The 25708-nt window shown below is 38.3% G+C and overlaps 1 long non-coding RNA gene and 1 pseudogene across 4 annotated transcripts; one reads left to right on the forward strand and one right to left on the reverse strand.

Moving 5' to 3' along the window:
- Positions 1 to 636: 636 nt before the first annotated feature.
- LOC112199579 lies at positions 637 to 25338 on the forward strand (annotated as a pseudogene).
- On the reverse strand, positions 20598 to 22891 carry LOC112196760. 4 transcript variants are annotated; one of them, XR_002935368.2, is made up of 4 exons: positions 21849 to 22885; positions 21723 to 21763; positions 21087 to 21179; positions 20598 to 20966 (listed from the first exon to the last, which is right to left on the reverse strand). It is a non-coding gene; the product is annotated as an uncharacterized LOC112196760 (long non-coding RNA). The 4 variants fall into 4 exon arrangements; XR_002935367.2 differs by having other exon boundaries at positions 21087 to 21193; XR_005809566.1 differs by having other exon boundaries at positions 21087 to 22551; positions 22750 to 22891.
- Positions 25339 to 25708: the final 370 nt, after the last annotated feature.

Below are 25708 nucleotides of genomic sequence, written 5' to 3' on the forward strand. Positions count from 1 at the left end.
ACCCGTAGTCAAGAAAAGGTAAAGTCGAGAAGTCATGAATTCGACCAGTCAAGTTACTATTCACTGAACATGGGTTTCCACCCGTTTTTTTTCTTGACCAGTCAATACTGTTCGTGTATCACTGTTCATTTTCATTGTTTATTGATTGTTTTAACTGTTCATTTTATTGTTTTTATATGAAGAGGAGGAAGGTGTAACTATGAAATATAATTTTTTTGGTGTGAGATGTAAAATAAATAGTAGGTATTTATATAGAAATTTTTAGAAATTTTTATAATTTATTTTTGTTACCGTTTATTAACATTACATATATATATATATATATAGTACAAATATAATTGTTTGCCGTTGGATCCGGAAATTAATTGAAACCAAGGCCTGGGATTTCATGACCGTTGGGATCATTTTCAAAGCCCTCCAATGGCTTTCTTCCACGTGGTCCTACTCTGGCCCATTCCATGTCGCTACTCGACAAGTGACTGAAGCAACGCGTGTGGGAGTTGCGGCGCCACGTGTCAAGCAACTGTCCTTCAATTCCGTTGCTGGCGCGTCTCCTTCTCCCCTCATTTGCTGACGTCGCCATGTTTCCAGGCTGGGCCTTGCTGGCTTATTTCTTGCCTGGGCATGGATTTAGTCATGGCGATGACTAAATTCTTGGCTTCGTTCAAGAAAGCCAAGTTTTTGGCTGGTCACAAACAAACCGCTGGAAACCAGATTTGCAAGTTCAAGGTCACCACCTCAGCAAGATCTAGCTCCTGACCGGTCAAAAACAAACCGGTGGACTTGCTCTAATTGTCTCTCTCTTCCCTCAACTCCTAAAATCACAAGATGATGATTATGTTATTAGGCCACCTGCAGGCAGTCTAATATCCCCCCTAGCCTCATGATGGTTCTGACTCAGACCCTCAATAGGTAGTAATTTATGAGTACTTAATTAATTGAAGGTTAATTTGTATTTATGATCTTCTTCTAATATAAATATTTTTCTGGGGAACATTGTGTTAATTAGGTGCATATTTCACTAGTGGGAAAAGATCAGATGAAAGTTTCATGGGTTACAGAGAACAATGATACCAAATCTATTATGGACTATGGAAAGCAATCTAGAGAATTGCATTCAAAGGCTACTAGAGAATACACATGGTACGATTATCGTTCATATACTTCGGGGAAGATCCACCTTGTTACCATTGGACTTTGGAGCCTTCAACCACATACTTCTGTAAATGTGGAGGTTCTGGCCCAGAGGAATGCTAACAACATTCCCCATCTACATTTCCTTTCTACGGTTCTACCTTTCCCACTTATTAACCGCCATGTGTTCTCTTATTTCACTCAAAACCATAATATTAATATTGTCAAAGCTGACTTTCATTTCTTCCAAATATGCCCCTAATTATTACTTATCAACAACCTTCTCTCTATTTAAATTCCTCTCTACTTATGTACGAAGTCATGGGTTCAAGTCACCATAGGGGCATGAGTGAAACCCTTTGATCATCTTTTAAAGAAAAGAAGAAAAAAAAAATTCCTCTCTCTCTCTCTAGTGAGTAATTCTCCTCATTGGCTTCTTTATTCTATTGGTTCAATACAAATCCCCAATTCTGATCATATCAATTAACAAACCATTATTGATTGAAGGAGATTGATGACCTATTATTCAAACTCTGATTCAATTCTGGAATAAATTCAGTTTACCCCCCTAAACTTTGGGCATAAAATCAGTTTGGTCCTTAAACTGTTTTTTTAATCAGACGGTCCTTAAATTTTTTTTTTTAATCAGACCAGTCCTTTTACTCTCAAACAACATCACCCGAGTTCAAATTTTGAATCTGGGTCCAAAAATGACGTCACTTGCTGAGTTGGAGCCGACATGGGGGCTCACACTTTAGCTTTTTAAACCCTGAAGGAGGGCAGAAAGGACATTTCTAATTTAATATAATTTCTACATTTTTTTTCTCTATATTCTCTCTCTCTCTCTCTCTCTCTCTCTCTCTCTCTCTCTCATCTTCTCTATGTCGGCGTTTCACCTTCACATTATTCCTACGATGGCGCCATTGAAGTCGTCCTCGAACAGCTCCAGCTTCAACCCCGTAATTTCTCCTCCTTCAATCTTTTCAATCTTCAATCTTTTCCATTTGTTAACAGAATTTGTATGTTTGGATATGGCAGATCACGAAAGAGACGCCGTCGACCCGGAAGGAAGATCCGACCAGAACTTTGTCCTTCGACCACCTCCAACCGGCCCACCGACACCATTTTCTTTGTCTCAATGTCGCCATGATTTGGGTTTCTAGGCTCTGAAGCCCAGACATGAGAGATGACCACCACCGCCTCTGCCTCCTTCAAATTCAACCTCACCTTATTGATTTCGTGATCGATTCTCAAAGGCAGAGTGGGGGCTTTGATTTCAAACAGAGAGAGAAAGGAGAAACCAGAATCGTTTTGGCAGGTGGGGCTTACTTGTAAATGTCCGGCAACAGCCCCGTCAGCGATTGGCAGAGGGAGCGACAACAACGTGAGCGTGGTAGTGGTTGCGGCAACGCGACTGTTGTAGAAGAGGAAACTAGACGAGTATGGCGGCCTCTCGACGTTCTCGGACGACGCTATCGTTTCTGACCTAGTCCACGTTTGAATGAGGAAGGACGAGCCCAAAGCCGTTGATTCGTCCTCCAACGGCACAGCGGTGACGTAGCCTCAGTCATCCCACCTCAATTCCAATTCGAGAGTCTCCGCTGCCATCCGATCGGCCTCCTCGGTGGTTGCCGATATAGAGAAGATGAGAGAGAGAGAGAGAGAGAGAGAGAGAGAGAGAGAGAGAGAGAGAGAGAGAGAGAGAGAGAGAGAGAGAGAGAGAGAGAGAGAGAGAATATAGAGAGAGAAAAAAAAATTTAATTAGAAATGTCCATTCTACCATTCTTCAGGATTTAAAAAACTGAAGTATGGGCCCACATGTCGGCTCCAACTTAGCAAGTGACGTCATTTTTGGATCCGGATTCATAATTTGGACTCGGGTGATGTTGTTTGAGAGTAAAAGGACCAGTCTGATTAAAAAAAAAAAATTAAGGATCAGATTGATTTTAGGCCCAAAGTTTAGGGGGATAAACTGAATTTTTTCCTTCAATTTTTATAAAACCTTAGAATCTAATACAAACTACATATGATTTGACTATTTGAGTATAAATAATGTAGAGACAATAATGAAGGTTGCTGGGTTTCGATCATTATTTCTTTTTTTTTTTCGTTTTGTTTTTCCTTGGAAAAGAATGGTTTTTCCTTTCAAAAAAAAAAAAAAAGGTTTCTAGGATCTGAATGGGTGACTTTTGTATTTTACTATGTTATGAGCGTGGAAAATTTCATTAATATTGGCGTGGAAATTACTATACAATTGAACCCAGAAGTCATTTGATCTTGGTAATTCATTATATTGTGGCAATATTTTTTTTCTGTTTGGGAGTGAAATTTTTTTTCCTAATCCAGGCTATGCAATTGTTTCCTGAAGGTTGATATTGAATTGAACCAAAGAAGATTCATACAAAGAGAAGGAGGAAAGGAAGATGAAGTGGAAAGGACCAATAGAAATCGTTCACAGAGAGAATGATAAAGTAAAAGAATCTAAATGAAAAAATAATAATAATAAGAAATAGGTGTTTGTGCAATAATTATGGATAGATTCGGAAAATAAAAAAGTTATTTTGTAAAACATTAATGTTATGGTTTTGAGTGAAACAAGAGAACACATGACAGTTAATAAATGGAAAAGGTAGAAAGGGAAGGTGGATGGGAAAGAATACTAGCATTCCTCTCTGGCAGGAAGTTCTCCTTCAGGACACCCCCGCAAACACTTCCCATCGGATTTGTAGTAATCGGTAATTAAGTTTCTTCTAATTTTATGACTAGTTTGATTCATATATATATATCTATATCTATACTATTATTAGGGTTAAATACTGTTTAGTCCCTGAATTTTTGCTGAAAAAACACTTCAGTCCCTCGCCTTTTAATTTGACACGTTTACTCCTTGTTCTTTTAGTTTTACACCCAATAGGTCCATTCCGTTATATTCCGTTAAATTGTGCCTTAACTTCCTATTTTAAGGATAAAATTACTATCATAGTCCTGACTTTATCTTTCTTTAATTTGTTTAATTGTTTTTATTCTTCTCTTTTATTTATTTTTTGTTTCTTTAATTGTTTTTATTCTTTTTTTTTTTTCCTTCTAATTCATACCAATAAAATTACTATTTTTTTAAATTGTTTTTATTCTTCTCTTTAATTATTTTAATTATTTTTATTCTTCACTTTAATTTGACACGTTTACTCCTTGTTTCTTCTATTATGACTAATTTTATGGGGTGTTTGGGTGAGCCGCAGAAGAAATTAATTTATTGCTTGAGGCCAATAAAACTAGTCATAACTTTTAATATGACTTTTATTAATTTTATTAATTGTTTTTATTCTGTTGTTCATAAGGATACAATTTCTCAATTTCAAGCCTTCTAAGCTAGCACAAGAAAGAAAATCCGTTTGATGCATAAACCCTAAGCGGCGCACCTACCTTCGTTGCCGCCACCAAACTGCCGGCGTGGTTTTACACTGGCCCTAAGCATGTTGCATGGCAACATTCTCTAATGGAATTGTCAAGGTATTGTTAACTTCGAATCGCAGCGGGCTCTCATTGATATTGTACAGGCTCGAAAACCTAGTCTCATCTTCCTATTTGAGACCTTAGCGCAAAAAGAGCATATCAACGCCCTCACACGCAGGCTAGGGTTTTTGGATAACATTTTCTTCCCACAGGAGAGGGATTCATAGGGTGTTGCACTATTGTGGAATACTGATACTCATGCAACCTTTCGATCTTGTTCCCCAAACCATATTGATGTGATTATAGGTAAACCAGAAGAAGCCCATAAGTAGCATTTTACTGGTATTGTGATGCCTCGTAAATTAGTATTTATTTTTCAAGGATTTTCTGGAATTTAAATTGTGGGTATCGGATGGTTTTGTGGCTAATGGATGGAGCGGAAGTGTTTCGGGCGAATCATTATTCAGGAAGTGTCGTTTTAGGGGGGGCGCAAGGGTTGACTTTTTATTCGTTGGGTCTCTCCGGAAACTTCCTTCACAAAAGTTGTAGAGCGCGTCGATACAAGTTCGTGGATATGTGGAACGCGGAAATCAGAGTTTGTATGAGGAAGTTATGGCCATTGGAAGAAGTTTCCATTTTAGTATAGATAGAAGTTTCCCGAGTGGGAAACTTACTATTTTCATTTGGTTTCCTTTTCCAGAAACTCTCTTCCTCTCTCTTCTCTCTCTCAAGTCTCAACTCCTTCAGTGTCGAAATATTTCGACTGACCCGACTCGAACTGACTTTTCCGATTGTTTCCGGCGATCTCTGGCCGTGAAACTTGGTCAACTAGTTCGTCTCCTCCGTCTGGTCGTCCCTCTGGTGTCCTCTAGCTGCGATTCGCGGAGGTGATGGTGCTAGAAGGCGGCGGAGTCTGGTGTATTCGGACCCTGTCATAAAATGTAGCTCCGGCGACTTCGTGGCTTCATGCTTCCTTGGTTGAGTTCAGAGAAGGCTTCCTGATCGATCTGTGGTGGTTGTTTGGATCAATTTATGTGGAACTTGGTTCAACTCGGGTTGAACTATAATCCACGGCTTGTGAGGTAGTTTTCGACCCTTTATGCTTTTTTCTGACTTCAAGCTAGTTATGAAAATTCACAAGCATGCTTAGATGAACAACTTTGATGTTGAGAGTTTTGTGAAATACTGAGTTTTGGCCCGCGGCGGTGCGCTGTGGCGGCTTTCTGTCCATGTAGGGAACAGTTTTTGGTATTATATATGTTCTATTCGTTGATACGAGCGTTTTGATATATAATATACAAATTTTGGAGTTCATATGGAATTGTTATGATTTTTACGGTTTCATACCGGTCGATTTATTCGATCCGTGAGGATTCGAGCTTCCGATCGACTTGTGGTTTTGTCATATCGATCGTAGAAATATTCCGGAGACATTGGGTGGTCTCGGATGTGGTTTCGCCTTGATTGGCGTCACTTTGGGAATTTTAGTTCAAAACAGGGGTTTCGGACTTAAATCATTTGTGGATTGTTGCTAAGTTGAAATCGTATGTGATTAGGTACTTGATGAGGTATCTTTGGATGGTTATTTTGTGGTGTGGCTGCCTTGTTCTGTATTGAAGATGCAGCGGGAGTTTCGAGGCGAGTAATCTCACAAGGTTCATTAATGAACAGAATACCTTTATTGTTTTGAGAGTTATTTAGTTAACTGCAAACTATTGTTGGTATTAGTGGCATTCCTGAGTGAATGACCACGTGTGTATATATATATTTACGTGAAATATGTATATTCTTGTGGGTTGATGGGTGATTTATGCAATAGGGATTGATGGGTTTCATTCTATTGCTGGAGGCTTGACTTTTCGGGAGACAATGTGTTAGGAATTGGGAATTCCTATTGTTTGGGAAGTGTCAAGATTTGTGTGGGTTGTTTAATGTTTTGATCTGACGACCTGGGGAGGTCTGAGGATTCGGGGTTGCTGGAAGTGATTCATGTGGTGATCTGTGTGATGATCTGTGTGGTGATATGTTTGACGATCGAGACTTCACGCCTTTGACTGGGTGAGTGGATAAGATCAGTTAGCGATCTGTGTGACCTGTGTGGTGATCTGTCTGAAGATCGGGACTTCACGCCTTTGGCTGGGTGAGTGGATACGATCAGTTAGAGTTCTAGTCCGTTGTTGGCACATCATGGGAGGTAGCGGGCAGCTATCTGATGCTCATGAGTACGTGTTTTTAAAAGAGAGTTTCGGGGATTCTTTCTTTTAAATGTTCTGGGAGGACTTGTGAATCATATTCTATTTGTTAGGTTAATGATAGATATGATTGAGATGTGTGTTGATGTGTTGTGTGTCTAGGTTAGACTGATTTGTTGTTGGTACATCATGGGGGGTAGCGGGGAGCTATCTGATGCTCATGAGTGCGTGTTTTTAAAAGAGAGTTTCGGGGATTCTTTCTTTTAAATGTCTGGGGAGGACTTGTGTATCATATTTAAATTGTCAGAGTTTCAATTAATATGATTTTTGTCACGGGGTGATTGTGTTGTGTTCTTTTGGGAAAAGAATGTGCTGTGTTGGGAAAACAAGGTGTGTGGTTCTTTTTCACGAGTTGATGGGTTTCCTCGTTGGATGAGTTGTGCGTGTGTGTTTTGAGTTACTCATACGAGCTTGCAAAAGCTTACCAGGTTTGTTGTGTGGCAATCCGGTGCACCATTCAAATAGTGTAGGGGTTATTTCTGCAGGTCAGGATAATCGTGGCTGATGCTGAGGTAGCGTGCTTGCAGCTTAACGGTAGGAAGCCATTTATGTGACTTCACCTTTATTAAGACTTCCGCTTGTTGTGAGCTCTGAGGAGCATTCACGTTTTATTTTGTTGTGGCAATTTAATTCGTAAGCTATTGTATTACCTAACTTTGTGGAGGGCGAGTATATGTTATTATTATGGGTTCAGGGCATCAATGTGTACTTGGGTTAAAAGGGAAAAATTTCCAGGTATTTTGTATTGATGACTGAACGATCGCGCATATATAAGTATGAGATTATATATTGATTTTTAATGTTGTTAAAAATCAGGGGCGTGACAGGTATCTATGGCATCGCAGCAAGAGAAGGTCGACATCGAACCTGGACTCTCATCAGGCAACTGGTAGCTGAGAATTGCACTCTACCGTGGCTAATGGCCGGTGATTTCAATGAGATCATGTCCAACAATGACAAGTCTGGAGGTCCTAGACGTGCGGCTGCACCTATGGTTGTTTTCTGGGGAACTATGGCAGATTGTGATCTTATAGATATGGGGTTTGTTAGCAGTCGATTTACGTGGAGCAACAAGTTCACAAAGGAGAGATCGGATCGGGGTTTTCAAACACCATCATGGAGAGCTAGATTTCCGTATAGTAGGGTTCTTACTCTAAACCCTAGTGAATCTGATCATTGCCCATTGTGGTTAGTTCAGAAAAGTTAAGAAACAAGAAGTTTACAAAGCACTTTCACTTTGAGGAATGCTGGCATGGCCATGCTAATTGTGAGGAAATTATAAAACAATCGTGGACTACACCCTCCACGGGTAATGCTCTCATCCAGTTAGCATCAAAGATTGATGTTACGGGGCATAATCTCTTGCAGTGGAACTCAAAGGAATTAAACAGTCAAAAGCAAGAGCTGCGTATTATCGAGGAAAAACTTATTGATATTATGAAACTTCCCTTCTCTCTGGAACAATATGAAGAACAAAGACTCTTGCATGTGAGGCATAGTCAGATTCTTGCTCAACAAGAGAAATATTGGAGGCAGAGGTCTAGGGCAATTTGGCTCAAAGATGGAGATAGAAACTCAGCATTCTTCCACCGGAAAGCCAGTAATAGAAGAAGCAAAAATATGATAAAAGGCCTCAATGATGAGAGAGGCCAATGGCAAAGTGAGCCAGCAAAGATTCAAAGGCTTCTATAACCTATTTCGAGAGTGTTTTCTCGACTGAAGGCACTGACCATGAGGCGCTTGCCACAATCCTTGCAGCAACACCGACCAAAGTTACTCCTACAATGAATGAGGACTTATTGCGGCCATACTCTGATGATGAGATTAAAAAGGCACTCTTCCAAATGCACCCTTCCAAAAGTCTGGGTCCGGATGGTATGTCACCCTTCTTCTTTCAAAAGTATTGGAATATTGTCAATTTTGATCTTTGCATGGCAGTTAGGAGTTTCTTACAAACTAGAGAAATGGAGGCTTGTATCAATTACACTTATTTATTTCTTGTACCAAAGATCAAGGATCCTAAAGAAGCTGCACATTTCAGACCAATTGCCTTAAGCAATGTGATCTATAGAATTTGTTCCAAAGTTGTCTCAAATCGACTTAAGCAATGGCTACCGGATATTGTTTCACCACTACAGAGTGCGTATGTGCCTGGGAGAATTATTTCTGACAATACTTTAGTGGCCAATGAAGTGGCACACTTTATGCACAAGCTACAGCATCAAAATGCTGGTTTCTTCTCTTTAAAGTTGGACATTAGTAAGGCATATGATCGTCTTCAGTGGCATTATCTCCAGGCAATTCTCACCAAGCTAGGGTTTCATCCTACTTGGATTTCTATAGTCATGAATATGTTCACTACTGTAAACTACTCAATTTTACTTCAAGGTGAGCCTACTCCTCGTATTTCGCCTACTAGAGGAATTCGGCAAGGAGACCCATTGTCCCCATATCTTTTTATCTTATGTGTTGAGGGTTTGTCAGCACTTATCACTCATGCAGTACAAAACAATTTCATCTCTGGCCTCCAAATGTGTCCTCAAGCGCCAGTACTTCATCATCTCTTTTTTGCAGATGATAGTTTGCTATTTGGAACCGCTACACCTGAGGAGTGTACTGCCTACAAACAAATCCTGGACTTGTATGAAAAGGCCTCGGGGCAGAAAGTGAATTTTCAGAAAAGTATTGTTGCTTTTAGCAGGAATGTGGACTTGGATCTTCAAAACAGTTTGTGACAGGACCCGCCCCGGATTTCACCCTGAAATCTGAAGTGGCCCTGCGGGGTCCACCTTAGAAGAAATTCTTCTAAATATTTGGCAGAACTTCCCCTAAAATGAACTACACAAAAACCTGTAGAAAGAAAATTTACACTTCTAAATCAACCCATCCTCCTGGAGCCACCTGCTCCTCAAATCACAACTCCAATTTCACAAATAACAGTCTCAACCCACATTACAAGCTTAATTTCACAGATTATCAGAGCAATACTATTCCATTAGGTAAAAAGAACATAGAGATAGAATGAGTATGCAGAAGCAATGCTGTTGGCTATGCCTCGACTCCATGTACGCCCGACCTTATCTAATTTTGCCTGCAAACTGGGCATTTGGAAACAGAAGGGCCCAGGGGAAAGTACGTAAAAACGTTAGCGTGAGTGGACAAAAATAAACAATTTTAAACCAAATGGATTTTATACTTTCCCACATTTATTTCTTTAAAAAAATTCCCGATGCATGCAATGCTTAACGAAAATAAAACAAGAGGAGTTCCGCTCAAGAAAACCGACTAGCCCCGCTAGTCACAAACGATTAAAAGAAAAGGTTGAAACTCTGGTACTCAAGGAAATAAAACCAGCCCCGCTGGCTAAAATAAATCGGACTAGCCCTGCTAGTCAAAAATAGTATAATGAGTAGGGGAAGACGATAGCCATACGAATGAGCCTCCCAGGCTCGGGTGATAGCCTCCCAGGCTAAAGTACTCCCATTACTCCCGTAATATACCCTTACGCCACTACGTGTAGCGATAGGATACTGGGCTTCAGAATTACTGTCACAGAGACAGTAACCAGCGCCACAAAGGCGGAAGGCTTCGGTGATCCCATCACCTCGCCACAAAGGCGGAAGATCAATGCTAGCAATGATAATAGTCATCCAAAGTATGGCAAAAAGGGTAATCCGTAACCATATAAATCCATAAATACATAAGGCTTCCCTAACTCTCGCAAAAGAAATTCCCACGAAGTGTCCCACATGCCAAGATAAACTCAAATTCAAAAGTAAATAAAAGAAAATAAGCATAGTCCAATGATGTGACCCCGCACGCCATAAAATCTTCAAATAATCAAAGTTCTCAAACCGACATTATTGCTAAGGCATTCCAAATGCCAAAACCAAGGATCAAATAAATAAACAAGAAAATAATTCCATCGAAATCCCATTTTGAAAATCTTTCCAAAAATCTCAAATCCACGAATAGGAATATAACTAAAAAGTAAAATTCCGGAAATCACCTCGGAAATAAATAATTCATCAAATAAAATTATAAATCATAAGCAACTTCGGAAACAAATCATTATCGAAAGTAATTATATGAGATAAAACGAAATCAATCTCCGAAATCAAATCACATGCTCGAAATGTAAAATGATAAATAATTAGAGCATAATCAAGGAATATATGCATGCATCATTTACTTAAAAACAAAAGTCCACTCATAGTACTATTCCGACGATCACGTATACGAGTTCCTTCATCGAGCCAGAGCTCGGTACGTCGTCCTGTACACGATTATATTCCGTAAGAGATTCGACAATTTAATACGAATCCCATAATCAAACCCTCACCAATCAACTCTCAACTTGTTCTCGGATTCAACCCAAATTTTACCTCTAATACTAATTCATTATCTTAAAGGTTCCAAATCAGAACCGAGAGATATCCGACGGTCGGATTCTCGTAATTCAGTAATCGAAACCCTAAACTTCAAAATTCATAATTAATTCCAAGTTTCTCCAAAAATTACCAAACTTCACATACAAGCTCTACACAATTTATAGGAATTAATGGGCTAAAAACCGGAATTAAAACACTGCCCTACACGCCTCCACGCGCCACCCACAGTGGCGGCGCGTGGGGCTCACGCGCCGGTGGCCACCACCTCCAATGGTCACCAAATTTCGACAACGCCACCGACTCATCAGACCCAACATTTTTCATGTTCACAACATTTTCCAATTTTACCTCGAAGAGCTCCAATTTGGCCATTGAACACAAGCCCAGAAAACCCAAGAACCCTAGAATCGGGTTCTCCTTGATTCTCCTTCTACACTGCAAATCGTGGCTCAAGGCTAGGGGCAAAACGATCCTTGGCAAAAACCGCGCCTTCGACAGTGGTTTGGTGGCCGGAAATGGCCGAAATCGCCGGAAAACGTCAACTGCTACAGTAAACTTCCAAACTTCAAATCATGCTTCTCCGGACAAATCGTGACAACCCACGACCACCAGCATGTAGAGGGGGAGGAGGCGAGTCGGGAACCACCAGGGTCTCGCCGATTGATGGCCGGACGACGGCAAATCGAAGGAGAAAGGGAAGAGGGCCGACGCGGGGAGAAAGAGGAAAGAGAGAGAAAATCTCGGGGGGAGGGGGAGGGGTAGGTTTCCGAAAATGGAAACCTACCACAGTAACTTTCCATATATATAGAAAGTTACCATAAACAGTAACCGTGAACAGTAACTTTAATCTTTCGCTTATAACTTTCACGCACGAACTCCGATTTTTACGTACCATATATGCACGCGCTCGGTTTAACGTCCTCTACAACTTTCATGAAGAAAACTTTCTCAAATTTTGACCCGAACAAAAGGTCAACAATTTAGGGCCACTAAAGTTACCGGGAAAAAAAAAGTAAAGGTAAAACAAATTGTCATTTACTGTCCAAATGACTAGTAAACCGGTGAATTTAGGTTCGGGAAGTTATAGTTTGGCTTCCATTCTAGCAGTACAACTTGTGGATGAACATGATAAGTATCTTGGTTTACCAATGAGAATTGGTAAGTCCAAAACTGCCAAGTTTGCTTATATTAAAGAAAGGTTATCCAAGAAGTTGATTAGCTGGAAGTCAAAAATTCTCAGTTGCGCTAGCAAAGAAATACTCATAAAAGCAGTAGCTCAGACCATGCCCTTGTATGCTATGAACTGTTACTTGCTTTCTAAGAGTTTGTGTGACGATATGCATCAACTATGTGCTTCCTTTTTTTGGGGTGACACAAATGAAAAAAAGAAGATCCATTGGCGAAGTTGGGAGAAATTATATCTCACAAAGCATGAAGGAGGTATGGGCTTTAAAAACATCTATGCTTATAATATTGCCATGCTTGCTAAACAAGGGTGGAGAATTATCTCCAACCCTCATTCTCTTATTGCAAGGCTATACAAGGCAAAATACTTTCCTCAATGTTCCTTTTGGGAAGCCAATCTCGGGGACTCTCCCTCCTTCTCATGGCGAAGCATTCTACAAGGTAGGCAGGTTCTTAAGGCAGGTGTACAGTGGAAAATTGGTGATGACCAACAAGTGGATCTGTGGCATGATCGCTGGCTTCCTGTTCCAATCCATGTACCACTTATGCCGCCTCCTAACACCTTCTACTCCAAGGTCGCAGACCTAATTGACATAACTACCCGACAGTAGATCCCAGAAGCAGTCTGTAGTCTCTTTCCCACTCCTATAGCAGAGAAGATTCTATGTATACTACTCAGTAGAGTTGTTGCTCCGGACAAGTTGATATGGGCTCCATAAAAGAAGGGCCACTACTCTGTAAAATCTGCATATTGGATTGCTCGAATGGATGTTATGCAACATGTGTTGGTGTCTACCTCTAGGGGAGATCCTTATAAGGAACTATGGAGATGCGTTTGGAAAGCCAAAGTCCCAAGCAAATTTAGTATTTGTGCATGGAGGGCTTGTAACAATCTTCTTCCAATAAGAGATCGACTTCTAATAAAGGGGTATGATGGCCCTCGACATTGCTTGGCCTTTTTTGCAATTACCACATTGAGGATGCAAGTCACCTTTTCTGTAAGTGTCCCATAACATATACAATTCTACATGCTGCACCATTCAACTTGCAGAATACTATACTTCCCTCTTTGAAGTTCAAGGAATGGATGTTGGAAAGTGCTCTTACTTTACCACCTGACATTTTTGCGAAATTGTTAATGATCATCTAGCCATATGGAAAAATCGTAACAATTTTTTATGGAATGGCATTGAGCAATCTGCTCAGGATATTCTATTAAGCAGCTTCACATGGTTGGATAAATTCCAGAAAGCCAGAAACACCAGTCAGCCATCTCCTGTTAAGCAACAAAGACAGCGATGGAAACCGGCTGAAAATGGAGCCTTCAATCTAAATGTAGATGCTGCATTCCTATCCTACCAAACTAGGGGTGGCCTTGGAGGAGTTTTACGCAATGCTTCTGGACAATTTGTCGCGGCTTTTGCTACTCCTATTGCTCACACAGCGTCCCCAAAATAATGTGAGTTATATACTATCTGTGCTGGCCTTGATTTACTTGCCTCACTTCATATTCAAAATGCTGTTGTTGAATCCGATTGCACTGAGGCAATATCGGAAACCTTGTGCCCAGATCATTCATTGCTTGCAAATGGAGGTCTTGTTGATGACATTAAGAGAGCTGTAAGAAATACACCTTCAGTCCAAATCCGGTATGCACCACGTTCTTGTAATATGGTGGCCCATAGGCTTGCAGGTCTATGCTTTGAGGCACAATTTAGCACAGTTTGGCTACATCATAGATGTTCTAAATGCAGATTGTAAACACCTTAATTGAGGGCATTCTTAATGAAAGTTTCACTTATTCAAAAACAAAAATTTGTTTTTATTCTTCTCTTTAATTTTTTCTTTTAATTGGCACCAATAAAAGAGAAGAATAAAAACAACTAACAAAAATTAGTAATTTTATCGATGCGAATCAGAAGAAAAAATTAAAAGAGAAGAATAAAAACAATTTAAAAAATTAATAAAGTCGTATTAAAAGTTATGACTAATTTTATGGGCGTCAAGCAACAAATTAATCTCTTCTCCGGCTCACCCAAACACCCAATAAAATTAGTCATAATAGAAGAAACAAGGGAGGGACTATAATAGTAATTTTTATCCTTAAAAGAGAAGAATAAAAACAATTAAAAAAATTAAAGAGAAGAATAAAACAATTAAAAAATTAAAGAAAGAAAAAATTAAAGAGAAGAATAAAAATAATTAAAAAAATTAAAGAGAAGAATAAAAACAATTAAAAAAATTAAAGAAAGAGAAAGTCAGGGCTATGATAGTAATTTTATCCATAAAATAGGAAGCTAACGGCACAATTTAACGGAGTATAACGGAATGGACCTAGTAAGTGTAAAACTGAAAGAATAAGGAGTAAACGTGTCAAATTAAAAGGCGAGGGACTGAAGTGTTTTTTTCGCAAAAGTTTAGGGACTAAACAATATTTAGCCCCTATTATGAAGAGAAGAGAGCATGCTTTCCAAAACTGAAATTTTTTACCAATTTAACCTTTATATATTAAAAAACTATGAAATATAATTAATTAATATGGATAATATAGTAAATTGCAAAATAAAAACTAAATGAATAAAATTAAAAAAAAAAAATAGTAGAAGACGTTTTTTTTAGGGAAATTGGTCCAAATAGTACCTGAACTATTGCTCCTTATAAATTTCAGTACCTCACATTTTGAAAATATCAGAATGGTACCTGAGATTCTGATCCCGACGGAAAATTAGGCCATCTCCAACCCAAAGGGCTAAAAATAGCCCTGAATTCTGTACTATTCATCGATGTGACATCAACCGCCTCCAATCCGTCAAAGCTAAATTATAGCCTTAAAATATATTTTAACATTTTAGATATGTTATATATATATATATATATATGTTCTTATTTTTTATCAGCAATTTACTTATAGTAATTGAAATCATTTTTATGATAAAAAATATTTCTTCGGTTATATTTTTTTTTTAAGATAATCAAAAATATCTTTAGCTGATTTTGAAACGGAATAAAACTAATTTCAAAATGGAATAAAGCTGATTTCGAAATGAAATAAAGTTGAATTCGGAATGGAATCATATTCTCAATATTTATTTTATTCATGACAAAAACATTTAAAAAGGAACACAACAAAGTAAGAAAATACAAACACTTGTCAGTGACAACCCTGATAATTATTAAAAACACAAATTGAAAGCTTTGAAAACTCAATCACATAGCAAAGATCTAATTCATGGTGCTTGACCTCGCAGACTCCAGAGGTGTTGGACAAGATCATCTTGTAAATGTCGGTTGCCAACAGGAGAACGTATCATTCTGTATCGAGACATAGATTCCGACGGTTGAGGTATATATGAGGAAGTAGAAGGAAGATGTGAAAAAGAAGGCTGAGGTGATATGTATTTATAATGTAAAATAAAAAATAAAAAAAAAACCAACGGCTACATGACGTCAACAACTGCTAGTTGCTGACGTCATGCACATGTCACACAGCACTACCACAGGTGGGCCTCCCATTTCTAATCCATTTGCCCTAAGGGCTAAAGGGCTACTTTGAAGACTAAGGCTTCGTTTGGGATTGCTGTGCTGTGAGAGAAAGCACTTCGGAACTTGCTGTGAGAGGAAGCACTTCCGAACTTGCTGTGAGGAGAAGTAGCTGAGGTGTTTGGTAAATTGTTTTTAAAAGTGCTGTGAGGTCCAAAAGCAATTTCTAAGTGTTTGGTAAATTGCACAGCAAAAGTGCTTTGACTGGGTATAATTACCAAAATGGTCATACATGCTAAGATATGCTACTAAAATACATAATTTTGTTTTTTGATTATGTAACCATACCAAATAAATTTTATTCTCATGTATTATTCTTGTACCCTTGGTTGGACATAATAAAATATTTACTTTAAACCCTTCAATATGTATATTATGTTTTACTATTACACAAAATCTCATCTGGCATAGTTGGATTAATTTTCTGACCATAGTTCAAAGTGAACCATTACACAAAATATACTAAAGTCACTTGAAATTTGCAACTAAATGCTAAGTAGATGCATTCATTAGACTTTGTGCAATTGCATTTCTTAACACCTCCATTTCTTGTCTTCCTGGACCATCTCCATCACGTTCATTATCCTTCAGCTCTTCACTAGTCTCTTCACTTGAGTAATTTCCACTTTCATCAAAACCAATATCTCGTTGAGCATATCTTCTTATGTAATTATGAAGAGCCATAGTAGCAACAACTATCTTCACTTGTTTTTCATAAGGAAAATGTGGGCATATCACGCAAAATACTCCATTTCTTTTTCCATACCTCAAAAGTGCGTTCAATAACACCCCTGAGTGAAGAATGTGCATGATTGAATATTTCTTTATGACTGGTCGGTTCATCACCTCTACGAAAATGTGGAAGGTGGTACCTCTCACCTTTATATGGTCCTAAATAACCCTTCATTTGTGGATATCCTGCATCCACCACATAGTATTTTCCTGAAATTAAAAATTATAAGGAATGATTGATCTTAGTAAAATAAGTTATTAGAGGTTCATCTACTTCCAGTTAACATATGAACTGAGTTTCTAAAGCTTTAACCATATGAATTGCCACTCATCTTTATGAAAAAAGTTGTACTGAGAGTACTAAGCAAGTATAATTCTAGCTGCTCTATGTTTTCCTTCTTCTCTGGTTTTTCATCATATATATATATATATATATATATATATATAAGCATATATTTCTTACTAGCATGACATGAAGGTCTATATATAGGTATAGAAGATTTACACAAAACAATACTGCCTTGTTAAATTACAAGTGCCATGAGCCCATGAAAAATCAAGAATCACAGAAGCCAGTAAGTATAGATAATGGATTTTGATTATAAATGTCTACACGTGAGCTAGATATATAGGCAAAAAAAATCAGAGACAGAGAATTTATAACTGTAATAGTCTTGGTCTTCTCTTAATATGTAAATGGAATATGAGAATTGAAACAGAAAGACAAGACACAAAGAAAAAGAACAAGTAGTGATGTTTTTGAAACCCTTACCGGCTAACAAGAATGGATGGCAGAACAAGTAGTGATGTTTTTTGAAACCCTTACCAGCTAACAAGAATGGATGGCAGAACAAATAGTGATGTTTATTGTGACCAAGAAATCACGGCTGGTTTGCAGCTACAGCTATTCTCTCTCTATCAAATCTCTCTCACAAATTAGTAAAAGCATTGAACTGAAAATTCATATTAAGCTAGCTACTGTATGTAGTACGTAAGCATTATTGGTCGGTATGCATACAAAATATTATTGCCATGCTGTTAGTTTGTGCTCTATGAAAAAAGCTGACTGAAATTCCTTTATGCTTTTAGTTGGTGATATAGCCAGGATGGGATGATGATGAAAGATTAATTATTGATCACTTTACCACAGTTCCACTACGATGTCTCCGTGTCTGTGTGGGATTGTTTCATCATTATATAAAAAGAAACTGCAACAAATAGCTTTGAACAAACCAGATCCCAGTCAGACTCGGATCTCTTTTTATTAGGTAATTAATTTCTAAAGCTGAAAACAAAAGGAAAAACAAAAAGAACAAAACCGCCAACAAAACCAATGCTTCATAGGGAAGAACGTATCACATGTTCTACACATATAGTCGTTTAATTCTGATAAGTAGAAAAGAAAATATGATCTTCCCAACTAAATTTCCTAAAGCCATGCATCCACAGTATCTCCCTCACACAGTTTGCAAGATGTGGTTTAAGCATAAAGAATATCTATCTACCTCAATTTCGAATAAGAAAATAAACAACCTAATATAAGTGATTTCAGCAAAGAATAAAGGGTTTGTCTCCTATGATGATCAATCGTGTAAAATCAACCTTAAAAAGCAATCTACAAAACTCATTATTGTGATTTGTGACCACATCATGTTCAGACTTCCATAGCCTAATTAATCAAAGAGATTTCCACTAAGACAAGCTGTTTTTCTTTTGAATCAAAAGAAGCCCAACCTTTGATATCTGATCCCTAAATGTTTTGAACCAAACCCAAGTCAATGAATACACCATAGATTTGATTCCAGAAAGAAAAAAAAATGCCATGAGTACGAATCAAAAAAAAAAAAAATCTGAAAGAGTAAGGTAAAGAGAGCAAGCTGAACCTTTCAGTGACGAGAATCCACGAATTGAAGGAGATCACCAGCGACGAGCTAAAGAAGAAGGCGCAGGGGAAGGCCCGGCGAGGATCCACGACGACCTGAAGAAGATGACGCAGAGGAAGGCGGCGACAATCCACGACAAGCTGAAGAAGAAGGCGTAAAGGAAGGCGGCGACAATCCACGAATTGAAGGAGGTCGCGATGAGTTGAGGAAGAAGGCGATCTGAGAGTCCAAACACCGAAGAAGGAGGAGGAGGAGACGCGGAATGAGACGTCTGCCTCGCGATAGAGAAAAGCCCCATCTGTTTCAATGTAATTTTCTGAAAAGGAGGAGGACAAAATTAGCAGTTAGATAAATTTCATTAAACTGTTTACTGTTGATGCTCCGTGTTTTCCCAAAGCCATTTTTCAAAAGCTACAAATTGTAGCTTCTCAAATTCAGCTGTGAGGAGAAGCGCTTATGTCCCAAAGCAGCTATTGCATATTTTACCAAACACTATATTCTTGACCCCAAAGCGAAAGCAGCCCCAAAAGCACCTCAAGAATCAATCCCAAACTAAGCCTAAATTTGCCCCTCTCTTTAGCCTTTTGGCCCTCAATTTTAATACTTTGGCCCTAAGTTGTTTGGGTTGGAGACCAAAATGGCTAAAAAATTGGCTTTTAGTCCTTTATGTAGTTGGGTTGGAGATGGTCTTAGTACCTAGAGCCGTTAGCTCCGTTACGGCGTCTTCTAGCTGACAATTTTTTAAGGGCACATTTGTCCTTTCGTATCTTAATTAACTTTTTTTTTTTTTATCTATGCATTTTTCCCCCCTCTCCCTGCTCGCCGCCTCAGCCACCGCCTTTTCCTATTCCTCTCTCTCTCTCTCTCTCTCTCAGCCTAAACACTTGGAACTGTTGGACTTCGATTTTCTCTCACTGCACAACCTCACCAAACCAGTCATGGGTCTCTCCTTCTTCTTCTTACCATGACATAAAGCCAAAGCCTTTGAAGCCCTGCTTCATCTTCTTCAGACCCAAATTTTTGTTCTCTCTGAATTTCTGTAACTTTCACGCCAAATTTCGTGTCTTGGCAACCACGCTCGCCGAAACCACCAACCGGAAAACTGCGGACAAGAATGTGAAGATTTCCGAACTCTGTGAATTGGGTAACTTGAAAAAGGCAGTGGAAATGGTGTGCGGGTCTGAAAAATTAAAGCTGACCCAATACAATGCATCCCTTGATTAATTAAACCTAGCTCCCAGATTCTAAGAGACCAATCTAAGCAATCATCCTCATTAAATTCATGAAATTCCTAAGGTTTAAGCAAAACCCAATTGAAATCGAACCAAACCCATTACAAATTTACAATAGACCCAAGATTCAGAGAAATATTGAAACTTTCATAAACAAAGTCCTGGAGGCCGCCAACCTTCCAGCCACGACGATCAAGCCGATGTCGCTCATTCTCTCCCATTCTCTTTTTGCGTTTAGAAAGAAGGTTTTGGAGAACGAATTTCAGCAAGAACAAATCGCTGCACCTAGAAACGAAATCCAACGGAAAACCCTAAAAGGAGGAATATACTGAAAAAAGGTTGAGGCTTCGTGGTTCTTTCTCTTATCATCACACGCACAATGTGGTTTGCACAGAAGTTTATCAGAAAGCAACAAAGAAATTGGCCACTTTGTTTCTCTGTATGAACAAACACCACTACAATTATAAGCAATTGCCACACACACTATTAGTGACAAATTTGGGCTAAAGGCCACACATGTGTGTGTCCAAGAGCTATTGCCACGTTACAGCCACTTTTCTTTGGGTCAGTGCCCTGTGGGCCGGTTGCTTTGGCAAGAATACCCACGCTTCACTCTTTCCGTGACTTGTTTTTCATTTCTGACATGATGGGCCCCATTTCTTTATATAAAATGTTTGGGGCCAAAGTTTTAGTATTATATTGTTCTAGTATGGCCACACTTATGCTGGGTTCGTGTCTTCATCAATATAAATATTTAAAAAAAAATTGACTAAAATGAATTCTCAATATCTGAAATTTTTTCTGGTATATATAATGAAAATCCAATATCTGTGTATTGAATATACAACAATAATTTCCTATATTGTAAAAATCAACAAAATAGTTAAATAAATCTTTCTATGCAAACTTTAGTACATCAATAGTGTTATACTTCTCTAAATACTAACCAACAAACGAAATGGCTTATGACCTCAACTTCTCCCAGGCTCCAACAACAGCTCTAACATGAACTGAAAATTTTGTACATAAGTAGATCTGTAATCTCTACATACCATATACTAATTGACCTTGCCTTAACTTCTCCTTGTCTTGAACAACAGTTCAGACTCTTCAAAATTCAACATGGAAGCTGGATACTCTGAGTTGGACTTGATATAAATTATCCTGATACAGAAATAATAAAAAACAGCATATCAAATAGGTATCAACTCCAAGCACACAAATTATATATATTGTTTAAAACAGCAGTACTATATATGCTAGAATTATAGCTGCTTAGGTTACCTTCTCAGTGAGTAACGTATTCTTGTGTGCTCCCATGCTTAAGTTTTGTTCTATCATACGCTTTTGTAGCTGTCTATTCCAAATGATAACCTCCTAACACATTATGTCTAAGAAAAGATTAAATACAAATAACAATGGTGTAGGATAGTTTACAATGACTAATTTGAACATAGGAAGAAAAAGACTCACTAACCCAATTAACTGATATTGTAGTTCGATCGAGACATGCAGCAATAGCAGAAATTCACCGTTGGAACATGAATACGTTAATTAGTCTAACAAGCATATGAGATGCAGTTGATTACGTTAATTAGTCTAACAAGCATATGAGATGCGGTTGATTAGTCAGTGGCATTTAATTATCTTCAATTCACCAATTTTAATTGTTTCAATGTTGTCATTTTTCTTGCATTTAATAAGTGATATGCAACATGAAGTGAATTTCCCTTGACGCCATATGAACAAAGTCATCAAACACAAGAACTTTGATGGTAGAGCAGTAAACTATCACAAGTTTATAACAGAAGGCTAAGCTTGTAGGTTTTGGTAAAACTAATTTATCCTAGAAATTCAAATGACGATAATTGTAATGTAGTTATTAGCATTTCAGTACCATATTGGTTTATAGAAAAGTACCTGAGGTTTGATGGCTATTTTATCATCAACTATCCAAGTTCCTGCATAGTTGACAGAGTTTACCAGAGAGGCTAGAAACTCTAGTCAATTAATGACAAATAATGTGTAGCTATAACATAAATTTACCTGCTTGAGCAAGTAACAAATCTTTGTCTTCTCTTGTTCGTCGTTTCCTGAAGTTCTTTCTTCCATATTACTGACTGCAAAATAAGCATCAATTGCAATTTAGTAAAATGCTAAACAAAAGATATATATGCCAGTCCTCCAAGAACTGAAAAAATTAAAGTAAACCCATGATGATGATTGGAGGAGGGCTTGGCATATTTCAGTTTTCTGTTGCAGCTTTCTGTTCCATATCCTGAAGACCTGAACTTGTAGATAGGATTAGATTAGTTAACCTGTTTGAATAGGATTGGATTTGTAAGAGGTTAAGATAGCTAATCCTAATCTTATCAGTTGTTTGATACAAAATTGGATAACAAACTGGATATGTGACAAAATTTAAAAATAAATAATAAAAGAAATAAAATCAGAGATCGGCTCAGACATCACCGCCGGCCGACTTAGTCACCACTGCTCTCTCATCGCCGGTCAACAACCTAGACCATACATCCCACCACCACTGCTCTCTCTCTCTGATGGCCTCCATCGCACTTAGCATCCAGTCATCCACAGCTCGCCGGTGCGGAACCATAGCTTTCGTTCATCACCGGCCATCTCCATTCCACTGCAAGTCTGAGATCTTGAAGATCTACCCACACCCATCAGATGAATCTATTCCACTGCAAGTCTGAGATCTTGAAGATCTACCCACACCCATCAGATGAATCTACATAAAGCTTCGACGAAATTAGATCTAGAGGAAGAATCCACGTAGAGCGGTGAATCCAAACTCATCATCTCACCAATTCGATGATTTCGATGATCGGAATACGTTTCATAACGGCGGTGGAAAGAAAATAGAAGAAGATGAAGATGGAGGGAGATTGTGAGAGGCACAAAAAAAAAAAAAGAAGGAGCTCCTCACCAGAAAAGAGATCATTGGTTGGTGACTGATAAGTAGTTCGGAATGCTCATGGAGTGCCATAGAAATGGATTCAGATGGGTTGATAGGTAGATCTGAGAGGAAATATGGCACTAAATTCAACACAGGCAGAGAGAGAGAGAATAGACCTATAATTTGATATAGTGAGTGAAGCGTCTCCTCTTTAGCTTTAATTATTATTTTTTTGAGGCATACAGATGTCACTCATTCGCTACTCTCATCGTAAAATACATAAAAAAAACAACACCCCACTCATGAAGTTTAATAATAAAAAAACACCCACTCAATAAGAAAATAATAGAAAATGTAAAAAAAAATTATGAAAATTGGACCCAATCACTGTTTCTAATAAAGAAGACTTTCATAAATATAAAATAATACAAAGCAACCCTTGATGGTTTGTACGTGGGAGCTATAGGCACCAACTTATTCAAGAACAGTGGTAAGACTCCATTATCCACCTTTCCTTCATCTCGTGGCAATATATGTGTGGCTGTTGCCCACAATTGTTGTGGTGAAAAGAGAATAGGGCTCAAGAAGAACAAAGCTAAAAAATGCGAGAGACCCAATGGAAAAACAAGAGTCCAAAATAGAATGGGGTCTGTGTGTGTCTGTGACTTTGAAACTGTTGACAAAAATGGGGTTTCTTTATAGAGAGAGAGAGAGGAGAAGGAGGAATGGGATTCTTCTTCATTGTCAAAATTTTTCTTTTGCATTCACTGGAAAACAATTTTTTATTATTATTATATGAAGAAGAATAATAAGAAATGTAAAAAAAAAACAATTAAGAAAAAAAATAAAATAAAGGGTAAATTGATCATTTTAAGTTTAAAATTGCCAGTTGGCATATGTCGTAACGGAGCTCCATCGCCTGACTCACGGCTGTAGGTACTAATGTTCGGTCAGGGTCAGAATCTCAGGTACCTTTATGATATTTTCAAAATGTGAGATACCGAAATTTATAAGGAGCAATAGTTCAAGTACTGTTTGGACCAATTTCCTTTTTTTTTTTAATTATTTTTTTATTTTTTAGAAAACGAGTTAGTTAAGTTTTTCATATTTCCACTACCTTTAATTTCTCTCCACACACAGAGTAGGTGGGCCTGCTAGTGTGTGTGTGTGTGTGTATATATATACACACACACAGATCCTATCCAGAGAGGAGCTCCACTTTGAAAATTAATGTGTGAAGTTCGAGTTTTGAGTCACTTTTTGGTTGCATATCCACATCTTGACCGTTTAGTTTTTAGGTACTAGTGAATAGATCGTCTCTGTAAATTTTCAGCCAAAATGTTGATCGTTAAGACATTGATAACTGCCTTAAAGATAGTACGGTTCAGGTTGACAGATTCAGTCCGTCCATTGGTTTAAGCGAATTAGATACCTTAACGATCATCAATTTAGTTGAAAATTTGCAGAGATGATCTATACACTAGTACCTAAAAACTGAACGGTCGAGATGTGGATATGCGACCGAAAAGTGACCCAAAACTTGAACTTCACACGTTAATTTCAAAGCGGAGCTCCGCTCTGGATAGGATCTGTATATATATATATATATATATATATATATATATATATAGAGCATGTTATTTATCAAAATATCAGTCAGAATTTAAGATGCGTACTGAACATTTGAACTCTACATGTACATTATTTGATATTAAAATTTAGTGAACGAAGTTTGATAAACTCGGCATTATTTTTTCTCAAAAAAAAAATAATGTTTTTTGTTGATATTTCCAAGTGACCTAGGACAGACCGACTGGACTAACTCCACTCTAGCCCATATTGGAAGCATCGACTACGATATGTCCTCCTACCAGGCGATCTATCCTATGCCGATACCGAGCAACCCCTTTGGGACTCATTCGGCCGCATTGTCGAACCCTTGGCAAGCCGCCGCCGCTGGATGGTCACAGAAGGCAACCACGAAATCGAACGCCTTCCCATTGACTCCCCGGCCGATTTCATAGCCTTCAATGGCAGGTGGGCAATGCCGTACAAAGAGAGCGGCTCCATCTCAAACTTGTATTACTCTTTCGAAGTTGCTGGGACTCACATCATCATGCTTGGGTCCTATACTCCTATGCCGAGTACCACTCCGAGTCGGAGCAGTACTGGTGGCTTGTAGCCGATTTGGCAAAGATTGATAGAAAGAGAACGCCGTGGGTTGTTGTGGTATTGCATGCACCGTGGTATAATACTAACACTGCTCATCAGGGTGATGGAGAGGGCATGAGGGTTGCTATGGAAGAGTTGCTGTATAAGGCACGGGTTGATTTGGTTAATTTATTCTGGACATGTTCATGCCTATGAACGGTTTGTAACCATGTTGATGCCTATGAACGGTTTGTAAGTTAGATTAATTATGATTCCTTCATGGCTAACTAACGCTCATGATTAGTGTTGTATAATATGGTTCATTACTTGTACAATATATTATTAACTTCTTTGGTTCTTATAATATGCAGACTAGGGTATACAACAATGAGTCAGAACCTTGTGGTCCGGTGCATGCATGTAACCATCGGCGACGGTGGAAACCGAGAAGGACTGCCATCATCGTAAGTATTCTCTTCAATTTAGTTGAATGTTTTTCCAAATAAAAATAAATATACGTATAAACATAGTTTTAAATACAAATACATATTAACGCACAATTTATTTATTAGCAGGAGAGTAGTTGTACATGTACTAACAAGCATGAAATGACCTTCTTCTTTTTTTTCCTAGTTATAGCTCCAGAATGATAATTGGATATAATCCACTAGTGGTGACTGTGGTGTTATGATTAATCAATTGGTAAGTGTATGCATAATATGTAGGTTCCTGCACCCCGCTTCACCTTTCTCCTTTTTGTTTTTTGGCAGTGGAAGGATAACCTTTATTGAATAAGCAAAACTTTACAAACAGAAATACAAGACACAAAGAAACAGAA

The sequence above is a fragment of the Rosa chinensis genome, chromosome 4 (assembly GCF_002994745.2).
Source record: "Rosa chinensis cultivar Old Blush chromosome 4, RchiOBHm-V2, whole genome shotgun sequence".
Taxonomy (NCBI): Eukaryota; Viridiplantae; Streptophyta; class Magnoliopsida; order Rosales; family Rosaceae; genus Rosa; species Rosa chinensis.